At 47.8% G+C, this 19,210-nt stretch overlaps 1 long non-coding RNA gene across 1 annotated transcript; it reads left to right on the forward strand.

Annotated features, from left to right (window-relative positions):
• The first annotated feature begins 1,357 nt into the window (after positions 1–1,357).
• LOC118497181 lies at positions 1,358–18,546 on the forward strand. The gene is made up of 3 exons (XR_004899719.1): positions 1,358–1,367; positions 7,951–7,952; positions 18,188–18,546. It is a non-coding gene; the product is annotated as an uncharacterized LOC118497181 (long non-coding RNA).
• The last annotated feature ends 664 nt before the right edge of the window (positions 18,547–19,210 follow it).

Below are 19,210 nucleotides of genomic sequence, written 5' to 3' on the forward strand. Positions count from 1 at the left end.
AGGAGAGCAATGGGCAGTCTCTTGAAAACGAGGGCTCTCCTAAGAGCCAGGAATGCCCTGGGCTGGGCACACTTACAGGGGTTCCAAGAGCCTCTTTGGACTTCCAAGATGGGCGCCCTCTGACCAAACTGACCACCTGTGAGGGCTGCACCTGCTTGCTGCTCCCTCATCCTGGGCCACATCTGCCCCCTTCTCCATCCTCAAAGGCTGACCTCACTCCCACTCCGGAGCCTTGTTTTTTCTTGTCTTCACCCAAGGACATGCTTATTGATTTTAGGGGTTGGGGGTGGGAGACAGATTGAGAGGGAGAGAAACACCGATGTGAGAAAGAAACACAGATCCAATTATCTCTCATATGCACCTGACTGGGCACTGAACCCGCAACCTAGGCATGTGCCCTGACTGGGAATTGAACATGCATCCTTTCAGTTTACGGGTCGACGCTCCAACCCACTGAGCCACACCAGCCAGGGTGCACGTAACCTGAATTTTCACTGGACTGCTTTTCTGTGCACGTACTTAGGTTCCACGGTGACACAGGTCACGCCTGCTGTTCTCATCACCGGCACTGTCTCGGTGCTAGCCAGCACCGAGTGGCACACACACAGCAGGTGCTCAGGAAACCTATGTTGAGTGACTGAGTGGACGACGACTCAGCCTGCGGCGACCTCTCTGAGTCGCTCTGACCTGGGAATGTCCTGTAGAAGGTACCTCTAATTGTACGTCCGTCTCCTCCTGGCCTCGCCCCACCTAATAAAACCATGATACAGGCCAGTATCTCCTTACACAAACAGTCAGGTGCAAATAACTGACACTCCAGTGACTGCAGGGATTTATCAACTTAGTTCAGTGTTTGCTTGTGGTGGCATAATTAACTTCTCTCTGAAATTAAAAATTCCTCCTCTTGACAACACTGCTGGAAGTACCTAGAACAGAGCAGGGCTGAGTATTAAACTCAGAGGGTTTCAAGTTTAGGAAATGCTGCCCCAAGTCTCTCCCCTGCCCCCAGGTGGAACTACACACCTGGGGCTGCCTGCTTGTGGACACGAGGCACCCCGCCATCCCGGTGTCGTTCATTTCCAGCTCCATGTGCGTCCAAGACGCTGCTGGCTCCCTTGCTTCCAATGCCCCCTCCCACCACACACACACCTCGGGGGCTGTGGAGAAGAACACCCCAGTCTGCTATTAGCATCTGCTCAGCTGTTTAACCACACAGCCCATCCCAGCCTGCCACCTGTCCGCAGCCTCTGACTGGCCAGCCAAGCCAGCCCCACCACGCACATCCTCAGCGCCCAGCACAAATGCCGCCCACCTAACGCATCAAGACCTTACTCAGTTTGCTCAAGGGCTTGACCTGAACCCCCATGGTTCTCCACTTCTCCGAGAGCTCTACCCTCAAAAAAAGGGCGGGCAACAGCCAGCCTGGTTGCATATTAAAAGGGTCACCCCCTCAACCACTTGAAATTTGGGAAAGACCCGTCATGTGTCCCTGTAAGGCTTTCACTGGAAGAGACGGCAGGTGGGAGGATGCTGAAGAGGAAAGGGTGAGAGAGCAAACTCTCTCCACTCTTCCCCTGGGTCTGGTTGCTTAGGACAAGAATGACCCGCTTTTGTGACGGGTTCTGCTGCCTGTTTCACGAACTGGCCTCGGGATATTTATTCTCAGGGTAGGTCAGAGCGCAGGCCTGGGAGTGAAGACCCAGATCAAGTCCCGGCTCACCCCTCACGAACTGTGCACGTGCTCCGGGCCAGCTGCTGCCTCACGGCAGCGCCACGGGACTCGGCGCCCCTCCCGGCCAGGGGGAATGCAGTCCGGGGATGCACACAGGAGCACCTTCCAAACTGTGGGCACCAGCCACTGCATGCATCAGCTCCCCCGGAACCAGGTGTGTCATTTCCACTGCTCCTCCTCACTCACACACGCATAAGGAACGTCCTGTGTGTCCGAGTGTTTATCCAGAAGCCAACAATAGCAATCCAAACTCTCACCAGGCCCAGGCGAGTCAGGGAAGGCACACAAGAAACAGGAAGTGAGAACCTAGTATGACACATGCACAAAGGGGTAAGCAGAGGATGCTGCAGAGGCATGCATTGATGGGTCTTGAGCAGTCAGGGGAGGCTGCCTGGAGGAGGCTTCGTATGAAGGGAACAGTGGAGGTTGGCTAGGGAAAGAGGAAAGGAAAGAGCTTCTGTGCAGAGAGCAAACACGGCCAGCCTCACTGGCTGGGACAGAGACCTTCAAGTTGGGGTAAGAGAGGAACCAGAACGGGAAGGCCCTTCCTGCCACGTCGGTGGAAAACCAGCTTCCCCTAACTGCGGCCTCTGTAGTCAACCAAGTACACTAGTATCACAGCACAACAGATTTCTGGAGACTGACACCGCACTTCAGTCATGGGCCTGCACTCACTGGGAGGCACAACGTTAATGAGCTTGTATCCATTCCCAGTAACAAAAGAAAGAAAATTCCATCATGGGCCATACTGAATTGTCATTTTCTTGTTCTTTCTTTGGTAGTGGAATAGATGCTTTGTTAGTTACCTCTTTTGGACCTACTTTCTTATAACTAACAGTGCATTTGCTGGAGCCATGGGGACAGGCTGAGGTCATATGCCCCATTAATAAGAAGCTGTAAGCAGGCGATGAAGGTACATGCCCAGCTTTGGGGGCTGCATCCCTTCTTCCCTAATACATGAAAACCCCTGTGAGAGGTAACTTACCAAATGAAACTGAGGGCCCCAAAGGATAAAAATATCTCCAGAACAGAAGTCACTTATGAACTTGAATAGGATGCAGATTAAAATCTTGGGCTTAGGAGCCAGGCTGCTGAGATTAGAACCCTGGCTCCTACTCGGGTAGGAGTGGGAGCTGTATGATTTTGGGGACGATGACTTGACTTTTCTGGTCCTTGGCTTTCTGTCTGTGAAATGGGTACAAGAGTACCCGCCACAGAGGATCCTTTATTAAAACAGATAAACCAAGTGAAGCACTTGGCACAGTGCCCAGCATAAGGTGCTTGGCTGCAGGGTTAGCTACTGTGGAGGTTACTATTAGCAACCTATGCACCTGGGTTAGATCAGGTATGTTCTCACGCATGGTTTACATGAACGAAAAATCAGAGCCTTGACCACAGAAATGAATTATCCTTGTTAACCCAGACCCCAGGGCACGGAGGCCACAGGAAATGCGACTGCATGAGCTGGAGTTCTGGGCTAGTCAGTGATGACTGGCACACATTAGCTCAGAACTTATCATCAGTTTCATACGAGAGTGTTCTCGGTGAAACCGGCACATTAAAAATAGCACACTGGAAAATACTCATGATCTGTCTACAGTGCTGTTTTTCAGTGCTGTTTTTTTTTTTTTTAAATCCCTGACGGTAACACACTATTTCCTTAGAGCTTTCTCTCCAAGATACGTACCTATCTTAAAAGTTACAGACATACTCCAATGTCTGTTTTATTAGCCTGTCATATAATCCCACTGCCTGTGGGTATATCCAAACTTTATATTATGTTCTAATTTAAACTCATTTTGAAGTTTTTGTACTTCTGGCCTGTTAACACCTATGCAGATACTAGGCCCCACACAGGTCTGACTCACTCACTAATGACACCTTCCTCAGGATTCCCAGTGCTAACATCACAGGCTTTGGTGAGTGACTTCACACTCACGCTGCAGCATCGGTGATCTCACCATCTCATTTTCCTCGTTTAAAAACTAGCTGCGGCTTCGGAAGATGATTCACGAACCCGAGGCACAGCACGGCGACGGTTCTCGCATCAGCCATCCTCGAGTTTTACCAGCAGGGAGAGCCATGGGCTGGCGCACTGCTCTGAGCCTGCCCTCCCTTGCTCCTGGCGCACTGACCAACGTCCACTAAGCCCTGCATGTCGGTGTTTCCCATCTGTGCAGTGAAAGGCAGCACTGGGCAGGGCGGGGTTCACGTGGCGGGGCACCTCTGGGTCTGCTTCCTGACTCCTGACAGTGCTGGGGGTGGGCAGAGCCATCAGGAGGGGAGCTGATTTCCAAAGGCAGAGAGAGAGGAACAGCACAGTGGGTTTGGGAAGCCACGGGCTGACTCTTGCTTGAGCGTAAAAGTGGAGGGGGCAGTGGCACGAGAAAAACTCAGGCTGTTTATTTTTTTTTCTCAAAAATCATTCATTCAAATAGGATGCCTCTTCTGATTGCTGATGTTACCAGGACATCAATTTAGGTTAATTTTTTTTTTCAGTATGACTGTTCTCCAATTTCAAAGCCCTTGTTGGCCAGACTTAAAGACACTACAGCATCGTTCGCTAAGAGCAGAGAATCCAGAGCAAAGGTGACACTGGACCACAGGGTGAGTGTCCCGGGGGTCAAGGCGGGAATGTGCTCAGTAAGCAGCGAGTCAGCGAATAAGCTTCCTGTGAGTAAGGCTTCCTCCTGCGCCAGCTCTCAGGAATGCCCTCTCATTCCTTTCACGGGAGCTCATGGCTTTACAATTTCCAGCCCTAGACCCAGGTCTGCTGAACTTCATCAGTGGTTATAACGTCCTGGAAAGTATCGTTCAGCGAAGCTGGAAAAGTAATTGTCTTCTCAGATTTCTGCGGAAGGGATGGACACTGACCTACATTCAATGTTTGAGATTAAAATCACAGATTTTGAATAGAGAAAAAAATCTTTCTATATAATCTAATAAAATCAAGTTTCTCTTCAGACAGGAAATTGAGACTTAGGAGGGAATGCAGCAGAGAAAACTGGGTAAACCACGGCTAGTTTCTGGTGGTGACCACAGGCTCCTCTTCACTGCAGGTGGCGCATTTTCCCACTTGGCTGGGTGCTCGCCCACTGAGCAGCAGGGGCCGGGTCACTGGTAAGACGCAGTGCAAACCCGTCTCCGGGCCGGGATGCTGTCAGGCCGCAAAGACTCATGGGGCTTTGCATTAGGCTGGAAAAGGTGATCGAAGTCCTTGACCTAAGGTCTACTCAACCCGATCACTGCGTGAACCAGGGACACTCGATGATGAATGTCAGCAGGGCTGCCCTGGGGTGACAGGCTGCCCTGGGCAAAGCAGCCTTCATGGGAAGGGCCCCGTGGCGGAGTGTGGTGGGACCCACCCAGGAGAGCGGCCTGACTGCGGTGGAAGTCCTTTCAAAGCCCGCGGCAGCCCAGGCAGCCCTGCTAGGACAAGGCCCACTGACCCAGCCCTCCACAACCACTGCGGCACCCGCCCTGGGGCCTTTGGGTCCCTCTCTTTAGCGTCCTCTGTGGTCCGGGGCCCAGGACACAGAGCAACTGTACTGCACCGGAGGGCAGAGGCCTTGCGGGGATTCACGTCTGAGAAACGAATTCGTTGTGTGTGAGCGACAACCACAGCCCTTAAAAATCGAACCATGCTCACGATAAAGCTGAAGGACAGGTTTTGGGAGCACTGCCTCTTGGTATTTGTGATGGTGTTCACTAACTGACTGTGCTAATACAAACTGCTAAACGCTTTCTGAAATCCAACTTACCAACTAGACAGAAACAGAGAAAATGTCTTTGATATTCCGCTTTTAAGTTCAAATAATGATTCAGGAGGTTTAAAAATTATTACATGAATAAAGAAAAAAGTGGTAAAATATTAATTGCAGAAACTAGCTGGTGTATACATGGGAGTTCATTGAAAAAATCTTTCAAATTTGCTATATGCTTAAGATTTTTCATTAAAAGTGTTGGAAAAAGGCATTATGACATCCTCCATTTGGGTACTAATATTCCCCCAAATTCATGGACTCCTACAGCTAAATAAAACAGAAAAAGGTCCCGAAATACAAACCCAAGGAAGCACCAAAACTAATGGAGAGAGAGCGACGCCTCAGTGCACAATGTTGGGGGCATTTTTTCTTCACACCTTACTTTTAGATTGGAGAGTTTAACATATAATTTTTTTTAATTAGAAGAATATTTTCTAATTTCTGAGTGGAAAGGAATTCCTAAGCCAAGGTAACAGAAGTCCCAAAGGAAAAAATAGACAAAAATCATTTACTCAACTAAATAAAATGTAAGGTTCTGAATCTCAAAAAAATCAAGCAAACTTAAAACACTGAGAAAAATACTCGCTCCAGTATCTACCTACCCCCATCACTCACACTCACACACACACACACACACACACCCCTCTCAAATAAATTACAGCCACAGTCACACCCCAATAGAAAAGCTGATAATGGATATCAACTGAGCATTTACAAGAGGAAACAGGATAATAAACGTATGAAAAAGCTAAACTTTACTAGTAGCCATTTAAAAATACCACATGCCTGGCAGAGTGGATATTCATTAAACAGCTGTTAAATTAATGAACCAAGAATAATGTAGCATTTTTGTCTAAAGATTTTTTCAAGATAATACTCAGTACTGATGAAGATATGGTGAGATAAGCATTTCATACATTGCCACAATGCGGATAACTTAGTACAAGTTTTCCAGAAAACAATGTGGCAAAAAATATCAAGAATCTTTTAAAAATTAAGCTCTTTTGACTTAATGAATTCACTGCAAAGAATCTATACTCAGGAAATCATTAGAAATTGCCCAAGATTCATGTATTTCAAAGGATAACAATTATAATGTAAGATGGCTTTTTTTTTAAGAGTAGAGCAGATGTTTTAAGTCTAGACCTGCTATTTTTTTTAAAAAAGATCTTATTTATTTATTTTTAGTGAGGGAAGGAAGGGAGAAAGAGAGAGAGAAACATCAATGTGCGGTTGCTGGGGGCCGTGGCCTGCAACCCAGGCATGTGCCCTGACTGGGAATCGAACCTGCGATGCTTTGGTTCGCAGCCTGCGCTCAATCCACTGAGCTATGCCAGCCAGGGCTTAAGATGGCTTTTTTAAAAAGGAAGCAAATGAAGCATTCCCAAATTCGAGAATATAACGCACCATTAAAAATGTTTTTAAAGTATGTTTAAGCACATGGAGAAATGCTCACTTAAAAAGCAGGACAGCCCTGGCCAGTGTGAGTGTGGCTTAGCGGGTTGGAGCATCGTCCTGTAGCCAAAAGGTTGTGGGTTTGATTGGGGTCATGCGCATGCCTGGACTGTGGGTTCAGTCCCCGGTCCGAGCACGAATGGGAGGAAACCAATTGATGCTTGCTTGCCTCTTGCATCAATGTTTTCTCTCTCTCCCTCCCTTTCCCATCCCCCTCCTCCCTCCTCCTTTCTCTAGAAGCAATGAAAAAATGTCTTCAGGTGAGGACAAAAGAAATTTTTTAATTTTTTAAAGCAGGAAATAAAAGACCCTCTGCAGAACGATGCCGGTTCTGCACAGCACGTGCGCATGTGCCTGAGTGCAAGGCAACACTGGAAGAAACTATACACAAATATGAGCAGAGCTCTTGGTGATGGGATCAGAGATAATTTTTATTTCTTCTATTATCATCTATTTAAAAGAAGTATTACTACAAATGAGTTAAAAAATAAATAAAAACACCGTGTAAAAAACTTTGGGAGAGTGATCCACTGCTTTGGAAACGGGTCTCCACACCAGTCAACACCATGGATAAGGTAATGACTTTGCACTGTGGCTGCTAATCTAAACTTCCAGGTCCAAATCCGTACAGCCCGCCTCCCCACTCTCCCAGGTCTCCACTCTCTCCATCCACACACACGCTAGCATGTCCGAATGCCGCCTCGTCTTCCCCTCAAACCTGTTTTTCCTCTTGCATTTCACTCTGTGGCAAATGCTACTGCTTAATAACCTAAGCCACTATTATCCTTACTTCACCTTTTGTTTTTTTCAACCTGCTATTATTCTCTCTTGAATCCACTTGCAAGGGTGTCCCCATCATTTCTCCACTGGATGACCAGCACAGCCTTCTTTATCCCGTCGCTTGCCTCACCTCACCTGCCCCCTCCTTCCCCACTGTGTTCTCCTCATTGCACTGACCTCCCTGAAGTGTGCTTCTGGCCACATCACCTTCCTAGGTAGACGTCTCCCGGCAAACGTGCTGGGCGTTAGACCTCTGTTATCAACGACCCCACCAGCTTCATGTCCCCCATCCTTCCCCCCGCCCCCTCCACCACACCTCGGAGCTCTGAGTCTCCACGCATGCTGTTCCTGTGCCTGGGCCCTCTGGGTGCTTGCCTCCCTCGGCCATCCAGCTCACTCCCCGAATGCCGTCCTACGGGAGTGGAAGCACGCGTCACCTCCAGCAGGAAGCGTCAGGGACAGGAGCTGCGAGTTGCAGGTCCCCAGCACATTGTTTTTTGCGGCAGTCAGAGCACTCAGCACGCACTGGGAACCTGTCGTGAGTCCTGCCTCCTAGCAAAGGAGGCCCTCGGCGTCTGCCCCATGAATCCATGCAAGTTTCCTTCCTCCAAAACAGAGTTGCCTGGTCTCGCCTTGATAGAGGTCCCAACCAAAGATGTCCTAACTTCCCTCCGTTAGCCACTTGTCTCTTTTATCACCTTGGCAATTGAGATAAGTCTTTCTTATCTATTTCAATCAGCCAACAAACTTATTTATTATGCACTTCACATCCTCTCGTTCTATCTCAATCTGCTTGCTCTTGCTGAGCCTGTGACAGAAGCGTGACTGAGGTCTCTGTGCACGTCAGTCATTTGAAGCACCACAACACACAACAGTGCGGTGATGGTGGCGGGGAGGGGGCGGCGCTGGAGCGGGGTGTCCGAGGAACAGACGGTGATGGACGGAGACCTGGCCTGGGGCAGTGACCACACGATACAGGTAACGGGTTGTGGAATCGTGCACCTGAAACCCATGTAATGTTGTTCACCAGTGTCACCCCGATAAATTCAGTAAGAAGGAAGAAATAAATAATAAAATAAAAATAGAGAGTAAAGATGAAGTATGGAAGCAGGCAGTGTGCTAGGGTCACGAACATAAAGGTAAATGGGACCGTTACTACCTGAAGACCAGCAGGAAGAAATTCTTTAGCCTTTTTCGGACTAAAACCCTCTTTCGAGAGGAGGGGGTGTAACTTCTGTTGCTCGTGTGCCAGCTCTTCACAACTGCCCACAATCTCTTTTCAAACGTGACTCAAATTGGACACAATAATGAGTCTGACTAATGCAAGTCGTATTTTCTTACCCTTTTATGTCGTACTCCTTTTAACACACCCAAGACTCATGTCTACTCTTTTTCCACAACAGCCTTACAGTACTGTCTTAAATTTAGTCAAACAGCAGTAAGAACTACTGTTTCTAAAAATGGTGTGTGTGTGTGTGTGTGTGTGTGTGTGCTCAAACTATCCTGCAACTGTTCCCACCAATTCTCTTCTGCTAATGGAGAATCATTTTTCCAGTTTGTAACAATTGTTATGCATTGTATTTTTGTAGTTCAGACGATTTACTGTCCTGATTTGGAAACGTACCCAATGGAAAAGAAATAAGGAAGAAAAGAGATTTCATTATGCGTGAGGAAAACTCTCCACAACTGTTTAACGTTGAGTCTTGAAGCCTCTAGCGGACTTCACGCTGTACTCACGAGTACACATGGTTAAATGTTCTGGGAAGTCTGTCGGGAAGTTCACCCAGTATTAACCACTATCTTTATTTAGTATTAGTCACATATTTTCTCCACCCTTCCTCCTCTCCTCCGGCTTCGCATCCCCACCCAGCACCACGGGGAACGGCTGCTCTCGGCCTCCCATGCCTCCTTTCTAAGTCAGTGTTTGCTGGGGCCCTAAGGAGAAGCAGAGCCGCGGCCCGGTCTCCCTTCAGGCTGCTGTCCTTAGCTCGGGGGCCACGGGCGAGTTTCCCTGGGGCTGCAGGTGCCCTGAGTGTGGCGAAGGGGTCAGGGCTCCCGTCCCCATCTCAGAGGTGCCTGACACCCCGGAAAGGTGAGGGACCCCAACACGAAGGCATTCAGACAGGGGGCAGTAACCGGACTACATCCCTGCTCAGTCAGGGAGCACTCCAAAGAGCAGGAGAAGCCCTACAAGCACCGTGCATGCAACGTCTCTGCATGAATGAAGAACGAAACCTGAGGGTGTGCCTTGGGGGATCCAGCACACACAAAACTATCCTGAGGCAATGATGAAGCACATCAAATATCAACCACTTCAAGTATCTTAGTTTCTAAGTTCAGCTGACGTTCTCTGTCCTCTTTTCACACTTGAGCTTATTTAGTAGCACTGATTTAAAACTGAAACATCACGAACCCAAACTTCCTCTGCACATAAACATGAGGTTCTGTGCCCAAAACACATGTTCTTCATTAACTATTAGTGATTACATTATTTTTGTTAGATTATACTGTTATCTTCCATACTTGTGTTTTAAATAGCATTACAAAAATTTGCTTAATACAAATGTCAGAATCAAAGCCGCCTTCAAGTCAATAGGCTACCAAAAAACAGCCAAGAAGACCTTAACCCTTAACTTCCACGGCTGTCTACCTGTTATGTTTCTTTCCTAACTATCTCCACACCCTGAGTATTTTCTACCAGTAAACACAGAAGGTCACACAGATGTGCCAGGGAAGAAACCGGCTCCTCAAAGCTTTCCTTTGATGAGATGCCACTTACAGAAACTGAGAAGCAAGAACTAGAGGAAGCCAGACACTGCTGGCATCTGTACTCACCACCGAGCAGCCACACGGAGGCTCGTGCCCCCAGCAGAGACGGCCTCGCCCGGGAACCGGGACCGGCTCCCTCGGGAGGACGGGCACCAGGACCAGCGGGCACCAACGCCACCTTTGCCCGGCTCGTCTCACTTGCACACGCACAGATTTCAGAATCCTCCAGGACTGACAAGGAAAACCACACTAGGTTGTTTTCCCAATTCCTATGAAATGAGTCAGTAGGTCAAACAACTTCTCCACTGCGGGGAGAGAGTAATTCCTGAGGCTGCACTCACCATTTCCAGTAACTGCGTCCCTTCCCTCTCCCTCCGGGCAGACAGAGGGGCTGACCGCCACCCAGGGAGAGCCCACCGGCTCTGAGTGAGGCACCTTGCAGGTACTGCCGGAAGGTGAGTCTTCTCACAGAATCATTTCCCCTCCTCCGAGGGGAAAACCCAGTGAGGAGTAACACATGAATGAAGTTTCTTCATTTAAAAAGAGTTGGCATAACTTTTTCTCTATGGAGGCCATGGAATTATTTCTTTCTTTCACACAAGAGGATGGAACGATACTTAAAATAATTGTTACACAGCAGTAACTGTACTTTTAAAAGCCCCCCCCCCCCGAAAAAACCCCCACTTCCTTCTGTGAAAGATCCTTTCCTCCTCAAAAGGTCTAGTTAAGTATATTCAAAAGATTCAATCAATTAATCCATGTTCCAAACACCCTCTCTCAGGCTTCTGTGAGTGCTGCAGTTCCATCCATCAAATCACATAAAGCAGAGACACCACAGAGCCTGCTAGCAGTCCTTTGAATCTATGACTCAAGACGACGAGCACTGGTTTAGCAAAAACCTTTACACTCTACCTCCTACTCACCACATACGTTTCCTGTAGCCAGCGACCTTCTGCATAGGAAACCACCAGCTACCAGCAATAAGTCCATGATTCCAAGAACCCACACATTCAGGCAAATATATGGGCACGTATCTCTAAATATAGGTACAGAGACTTCTGTGACAGTTCTTCAGCAGGAGACTGGAAATACTTTTGCTTTCTGTATCGAGAGTACTTTCTTTCTTTTTAAAGAGGAGGTTTCGTTTTGATCTTGAGAAATTCTGATAAAACCACCAACCGAAAACCTGCCATTATAAACGAGGGAATTTCACAACCAACAGTCATTCCAAAAAACTGTGGCTATTCATTTCTGGAAGTGATTCATTGCAAAAGAATCACAGTTGGTGGTGGAGGGGCACTGGCTTTCAGAAGACAGCCTGCCCTCGGAGAAGTGAGCAGAAGCCTCCGAGACGGCAGCCACGTGCCTCGCTGACCCCATCCCAGCTCCCTGAGTCACCCCGCCGCAGGATGACACGCAATGACCCATTTCCTCTGTAACTCCCTCAGCACACGACCCCCCTCTGGTCTACACCCCCGGGGAGTGGACCCTCTGGGGGGATGTTCAAACGAATCCGGGAGGTTCTCCACCTGTCAACGCTCAGTCGCTGCTGGCGAGTAACCGGCATAGGGACACTCACTTCCTGTGAGTATTTCTCAAAGAGTTTATGATATTTCCTTCGGGGAGGAGAAAGAAACCTGGAGAGGAAAGCCACACAGCGAGGGGAAGTCATTCCAACAAGCAAAGCCGAAAGCATGCACCGTGATCGCTGTTTACCAGCCACGCCTAATTCTAATTTGGTTTCCCAACCCCTGTGTAATTAGACAGCCACCAGAGCACAGCATCGGGAGAAAGGGGGAAAAAAGACATTTCACAAATGCTTAGACCTTCAGTGCGCGTGACCAGAAAAGTAATTTTAAGATTCAAGTGAACCAATCTGAAGCTGGTTAGTGTTAACCCTTCAAGGAAAGAAAAAGAGTTACTCTCCTTTGTCCCCAAATTTCAAACATGGAAATCAGCTGCCCTCCTGGGCACCAAGGCACCCCAGGCACGGCCTCTGGGTGCCACCCCAGGGGTTTGTGAGAGGAATGAACCTTTTCAGATCAGTTTGTGACGGGCAGGCGCACACATACACACGCCTCTTGATAAGACCCTGTCACATGAGCAGAGTGGCCATGTGGCTTTCGCACCAAAGCACCCTTTCAAAACTGGCCACGAAGGGCTAAGATATGCCCTTTAGCGTTTCTCCTGGCGTCTGCTGAACCTGATCCTTTACACCAGGGGAGAGTGGAATTTCTCGACAGCTGGACAAGATGAGTAGGGAAAGTTGCTTTTATCCCACCTGCAAGAGTATCGATGGTGCCAGAGCTCACTTTCTGAAGGGACTAGTAGATGTTCTGCTAAAGGAGGAGCTCTAAAGTGAAAAGCCTGTCCTTCAGTCCAGGGGTGTGGCTGTGCTTCCGCCACGGGTGGGAGTGCTGGGGGAGGGGGAGGGACACACCAGCTCCCACTTACCGGGAACCAAATACAAGGACTTGTTGCACAGCACTCTAGGTCCTTCCTCTCTCAGTGGTGACACTGCCTGCTGCACCCCAACTCCTTGATTTCCCATTTGAGGACGCCCAAGATACACACCGAGACTCCAGTAAAAGGTGTAATGAAACCATCTGTGTTTTGGCCTCTGGAAGGGAAGTTTCACTAGTGTGTTTTTATGATCCTCACCAAACTGATCTTCAAAAAAGGAGAGCATGGGAACCACTCGTGTGATGTCACTGTAGTCTTCAACCCGAGGACGAGCGAACGAGCATGGAAAACCGGAGCCAGGGATTTACTCTGAACCAACCGCGCCGCACACTGTCGCCCTCCTCCCTCACTCCGGAGCCGACCACCCTCCCTGATAGAAAGAGGACGTTGTGTATGGTGTCAAACGACCAGGAACACTTTACCCTTTAAGGGAAGCCAGTGTTAAATATCTCCATTAAAAAAGAAACCCTACTGATACCGAGCTTGGAGAAAAAAAATAAAAGCAGTGATTAGAGGCCTGATGGAGACGGAAATACTAGGCTGTCTGACTTCCTCCCTGAACAGGAAGGCTCCCTCTTCCGCTGGGGTCGTGCTCGCACACTGGCTCGAAGCTCCCAGAGCTTCCATGCAATGCATCCCCACTTCGGACCCTGGACGGCCCACGCAGAGGTTTAAACACAGAAAGGGAAGTCGAGCAAGGTAATAAAGGTCCTGGAGGACGCGCCTGGCGGCGGAAGTGGGGAACCTAGAGAACGGGAACCCAACAGGTGTGGCTGTGGCCAAGACGCTGCTGCCCTTTGGGAATTCCTATCGCTTTGGGGGCTACGAGGGGTGATCTCTCAGGTTGTTTGGAATCAACTTTAGAGACTGAACAGGCCTCGCTGTGTGTAATTTGACATGCTGTGCGCATCATTCGAGGCCAAGTTTATAGAATCACATCCACCTTCCAGACCTCCGGGCTCACTGTCTCCACACAGTCTCCCCCTCCCCCACCAAAACAGAAGCCTGTGACAAACGTGCTTCATGTTCAATGTTTAGCCAGGGTTTTCTTTTAAACAATGAAAAGGAGTGCGCTCTTCAGTGGCACTTCTACAGACTTGAGGGGGAGTGGCCTCACACGGAAAGACATGGGAAGACGGAAGGCCTTGGGTTCAAGTTAAGGTTCTTCCTTTGGGAGGCTGTGTCTGGCTCCCGCTCTCGCAGCCCCTGCCGTCCACTGAGCTCCACAGAAACGCTGGGGCAGGGGCGACTGGCACTGGGTGGCTGTGCACCCACTGAGCTCGGGCAGGCAAGGGTGATCGCAGGAAGCCTGGAGGCAGGTGCAGCACTTTGTGCAGACCTGCCCGGAGGGGCACTAGCAGCAGCCCCCAGGGTTTCTGAAAAAGGGGTCCGAGAGGTGGAACACCGTGTCTGCTAAAGAGAAAAGAAAATGTGGAAGCACGGCAAAGGTGGATGAGACCCGTCATGAAAGAGAAATGAAATCGTGTATCCCTCCTAAAGGGGGAACAAAAAAGAAGTCTGAAGATCCCAGAGCACCCGGGAGGCCTCCTCCAGCCTTTTTCTTGTTGTGTTCTAAGCATCACCCCGAAATCCCGAACTGTGCACAGGTGAGGCTCGGAGAGATGGGGAGTCACACGGCTGCAGGGGAAAAGCAGCCAGTGAAAGGAAGGGCCACGCTGAAGGAGAACTACGGACAGGAGACGGCTGCTGGCTGAAGTACAGAAAAGTCTGATGCCCCCAAGGAGGGATCGTCAAGGCTGAAAAAAGCAAGAAAAAGAAGGGAGAGGAGGCAGATGAAGAGGAGGTGAAAAATAACGATGATGATGATGATGAATAGCTTGGTTCTACCAGTGTTTTTCTTGTCTCTAAAGCACTAAACACCCTTGTACACGACTCAAAAGAAAAAAATGGAACTGTAAGGCAAAGATTTGTTTTTAATCTGTATGCTGTCTTTTTTTCGGTATAGTTACCACCCTACTGAATGGGTCTTTCATAGAGCCCTGTCCTGGTGGTATTTTTAGCAGCCACTACCCACCTGGTACAGCATGGCCATACGTTGGCCTGGAAGTTTAAAGTGGGTTCTTGGCGGGGAACAGCACAAATCAGGTCTATGGGAAGGTGGTTTTTCCATCTCCAATGGCCTCTGATGCAGCTTCTATGGAGTAATTGTTATTCTGTTAACTGAATACCCCTCTAACTGCACAGGAAAAAGAACTGCAGCTGTTTTGTTGACATCCTGAATGCTTCTAAGTAAATACAATTGTTTTAATTAAAAAAAAAAAGCAAGAAAGGAAGGTTCTCCTCTGGCTATACTTTGCTCTGGAGCAGATCACCCAACCTCTTTACGCCATCACATAATCAGTAGGTGGTGGAGCCAGGACACAGAGCCAGGGAGCCTGACCTTGACCGCACTGCTCTGGAGCCTTCCATGCGCGTGTCTCCTAGTCTCAGCAGGCTGGGGTGCACATGCAGTCGAACAGCACCTAGGAAACTGCCTGGAAAACTACAACACGAGGCAGGATTTTAATCATGCCACATGCGACTATGTTCTCTGAAGAATTCAGAAAAAATAAACGGTAACTAGGTACTGGTTACTCTAACACGCTAGTTTGTTCTCCGAGAACAGTTTCCTATAATTTGCAAACTGCTTCTTTGAAAAAATCAGTGATACCGAGTTTTAGAGGCAGAGGGGATTTAGAGATCTTGTTTTTAGCCAGTGTGGTTAAGTGAGGCTCAAGGTCACAGAGTTAAATCAGAACCCTCAGCCTATGGCTCCCGGGGAAACACTGGCCCACTGCCTCACAGCCCCACAGGGGCTGCGAGTGCACCTGGAATGGGGGAACACTCCTTGGGTACTTTATAATCGGTCAGGGGTCCATTCATGTGATGCGTGTGTGTATCATATTAGCCCTCAGAAACGATGGTTCGTTATGCATCTTCTCACTACGTGTTCCTCTGGCTTTAAGATGACAGAAAGATGAGGGGAAAATCTTTTCTTCCCGTGATTAGTTTTTAAAGTTAGGGAAAAACAAAGCTTCCATTAGAGTTCTGGCTGTGATGAACACAACTCAAATTCTACCCAATTCTTTCTTTTTCTTTAAACCTGCTTGTATGCAAACTCTGTGATGCTGAACAAATGGTCCTGCCCGTGTGCTTCTTATTTATTTCTTTCATTGCTTTAATTAAAGTACAGTTGACACCACCTGCTTCCTGAACGTAGCTGCCGAGAGGAACTGCGAGTCTGACCGTGAATGATGATGGGGCCACTGGCTCTTCCAGGAAAAAGTAACTTCCTATCTAGGGTCTTCAGCCTTTTCATGCGTGCATTCTACCAAGTTTGGCCTTCTTATTTTCACTTAGAATTCTTTTAGTGGTTCCATATTACATTGGGTCACACAAAAATACCTGAAAATATCTCTTCCTAAAACACAGACACAGACATTTGTTGACAAACCCAAGTTCAAAAGAGAAAGAAATTAAGGCCATATTCTGGCTTTATTTTCACTTAAGAGAACACAGATTCTAGGAAATTTATGTACATTAAATATATAAGCCAGCTTTTTTTTTCCTCCCAAAGATTTATTTGGCATGAAAAGTTACTTCCTGTACTGTAATCATAAAAACAAGTTATTTATTCCTGTCATAACCATGCATACTTCCTGTCGTAAAAACTGGAACTTGGCTGGGATAGTAAATAAAACTTACAAAAAACTACAGGTAGGAAGTGACTGTATAGGTATGTATTCAGTTCGTATTCCAATCCGAGACAGGGACGAACCATGCCTTCTTGGAAAAAACCAGTCGTCTGCTTTCTCATCCTGGGTGAGTAACCCCACTTATGGCCCACACCATGAACCCCAGGGTAAAAAGAGCTTTCTGTATTTACCGAGCTCAATCGACAGTTCTGTGGCAGCTTTAAGGGTGACTCCTCGGGGTAATGAGTGTGTGTACTGAACTGCAAGGTATCTGGCCCAGGGTTAATCCGTAAAGATTCGGAAGCTTACGTAGTAGACACGAGTTCATTTTAAATGCGTGTGTGCATTTGCCTTTGGGGCGTTCGTACTTGTAGAAGCAAACAAGCTTCTCAATGCCTAGCCTCCGTGTGCCTGGTGGGGAAAGCAGAGCCAGTATACACACACAATGATAGAGGAAAGTGTGCGTGAACAGATTTGTTTACCAAACAGGGCCCAGCAAAGTCTGTCTCTCAGTGCCACACAGCAGGATCCATCCAAAAAACCAAACACAGACACACAGAAGAATCTATGGCAATAGCTCTTCTTTCTGATAAAGGTGTAGTAATGGTTTGGGATTCCAACTGGGCAGAGATTACAAGGTAGACACGGGACTCAGTCTGGAATTGGGACTATGCCGCACGTCTGGTCGGACACCACACACACCCGCCCCTTACAGCACACTACCGCGGTTTCAACGCTCCCGCTCCGCAGCAGCGTGCCGAACGTATTTATTCAGCACTGGCATCTAGCACCGTTAACCCTTCATACTTCCATCGGGAGAGGGCGGTCGTTTAAACTCATTAGGAGACAACAAAACCAACCCATCCTACTTATTTTAGTTTCGTGAATTGTATGGCCATGGGACCAGCCTTGAAAGTCGGGATCCTTGACTCCCACCCCGATAGAACAGAGCTGAGGCAACTGGCACCAACATCATCAGCACCGTGTTCAGTGACTGCTGCCTGGTGCTCTCCCTCGGTTCCCACGTCCAATACACACGCTGGACCCTCCTCACTTTGTTCCCAGGGGAGTATAGTAGGAGGGCCTTTTTAACTGATTCACTTGCCAAGGAGCACCTGTGTGGTTGAAAAACACAGTCAAGAGTAGGAAAACTGGGTTCTGGATTTGGCTCTGGCAGATACAAAACCACGTGACCCAGAGAAAGTTGAGTAATTTTCTTGGGTCTCGGCGTTCTCATCTATGGCATGAAGAAGCCTATCAAATTATACGATCCAATCTGTGACGTACGCAGTCACCAGATACGATCTTCTGAAACTTCGTTCCCTCGGGTCACTGCACACCTGAAAACATCTTCAGTGACTTTGCTAAAAATTTAAATTCTTTAGCCCGAATTAAATGAGAATGTCACATGTGAAATGAAAGGTACCACACAAATGCAACAGCAACCCTAGCGGGTCATTTCTCGAGCTGCGTGCACTACGTATCACCAGGAGTTTTACACAGTGTGCTCGGGCTCTAACCTACACCAGCACTCTGCAACTCGGCCTTATCACCCTACAAATTCCTGGCAGACCAGGGATTTGTGGTTCTGCGGACAGACAACTCGCCCAAGGCTTGGTAACCTAGTTAAGTGCCAGGAAGGGCAGACAAATCTACACATGGTTGATTATAAAGCCCACTAACCCATACTGAGGGCTTTAACTAAAACCTAATATGGGGGCGGGGGGGGGTGGTTCCCTAATTACTTGAGTAATCAGTCTCTGGCTCACTGTAGTTACCAGGCTGCATGAGGAAGCACAGGTCATCCCGTTATCATTTAATGTTTAGTTCACATCAGCATGAGCATCTGTTCCTGCTCACTTTCTTGGCTGGTTAGCATCACGGAATAAAAATGAAAATACAACATGGTTCACTTGTAACGTGAAACTGCACATTTCACCTAAAGTTGATAAAAATGACCCTGGAGACTGCTTGAGATTTTGTCACACATGGTCATGGACAAATAAGGATCAAAGAGAGTTTGAACAGTTAAAAATGGAGGAAGAGAAGTCGACTCTTCAGGAGAATGGTTTGAATATCAAAAGACTGAGAGAGACCCTTGGGAAAATTTGAATACTTACACACACCCTCTTTATGTTATGACTCCACCACAGAAGTCGACATTCAATCTTTGCTCTCAGAAATAACATATTGTTGCATTGTATCCCAAATTTCTGTCATATAATATAAAACAAACTTAACTCCAATTTTTTTAACTTTTCTCAATAAAAGTTAGTCCCAATAAAATACTTCTTTAAAAATGTTACTGTTTGTTTTAAATGTGTGACTCAGTTTTAAGTGGATTGTCTTAAAATAAGAGTTTTCTAGATCACTATCTTCAGATGAGGACCTACAGAAATGGTAGCAATGGAAAAAGGAAGAAGAAAAGAATTACTGAAATGCAAAGAGCAGTCAACAAAAAAGGACTAATTCTCCAGCCCACAGATGAAAAGTAATGCCCTGGTTTTCCACCCATTTTGAGACTGCCAGGCTCACCCAGCCCAAAGCACACA

Source organism: Phyllostomus discolor, chromosome 10 (assembly GCF_004126475.2).
Source record: "Phyllostomus discolor isolate MPI-MPIP mPhyDis1 chromosome 10, mPhyDis1.pri.v3, whole genome shotgun sequence".
Taxonomy (NCBI): Eukaryota; Metazoa; Chordata; class Mammalia; order Chiroptera; family Phyllostomidae; genus Phyllostomus; species Phyllostomus discolor.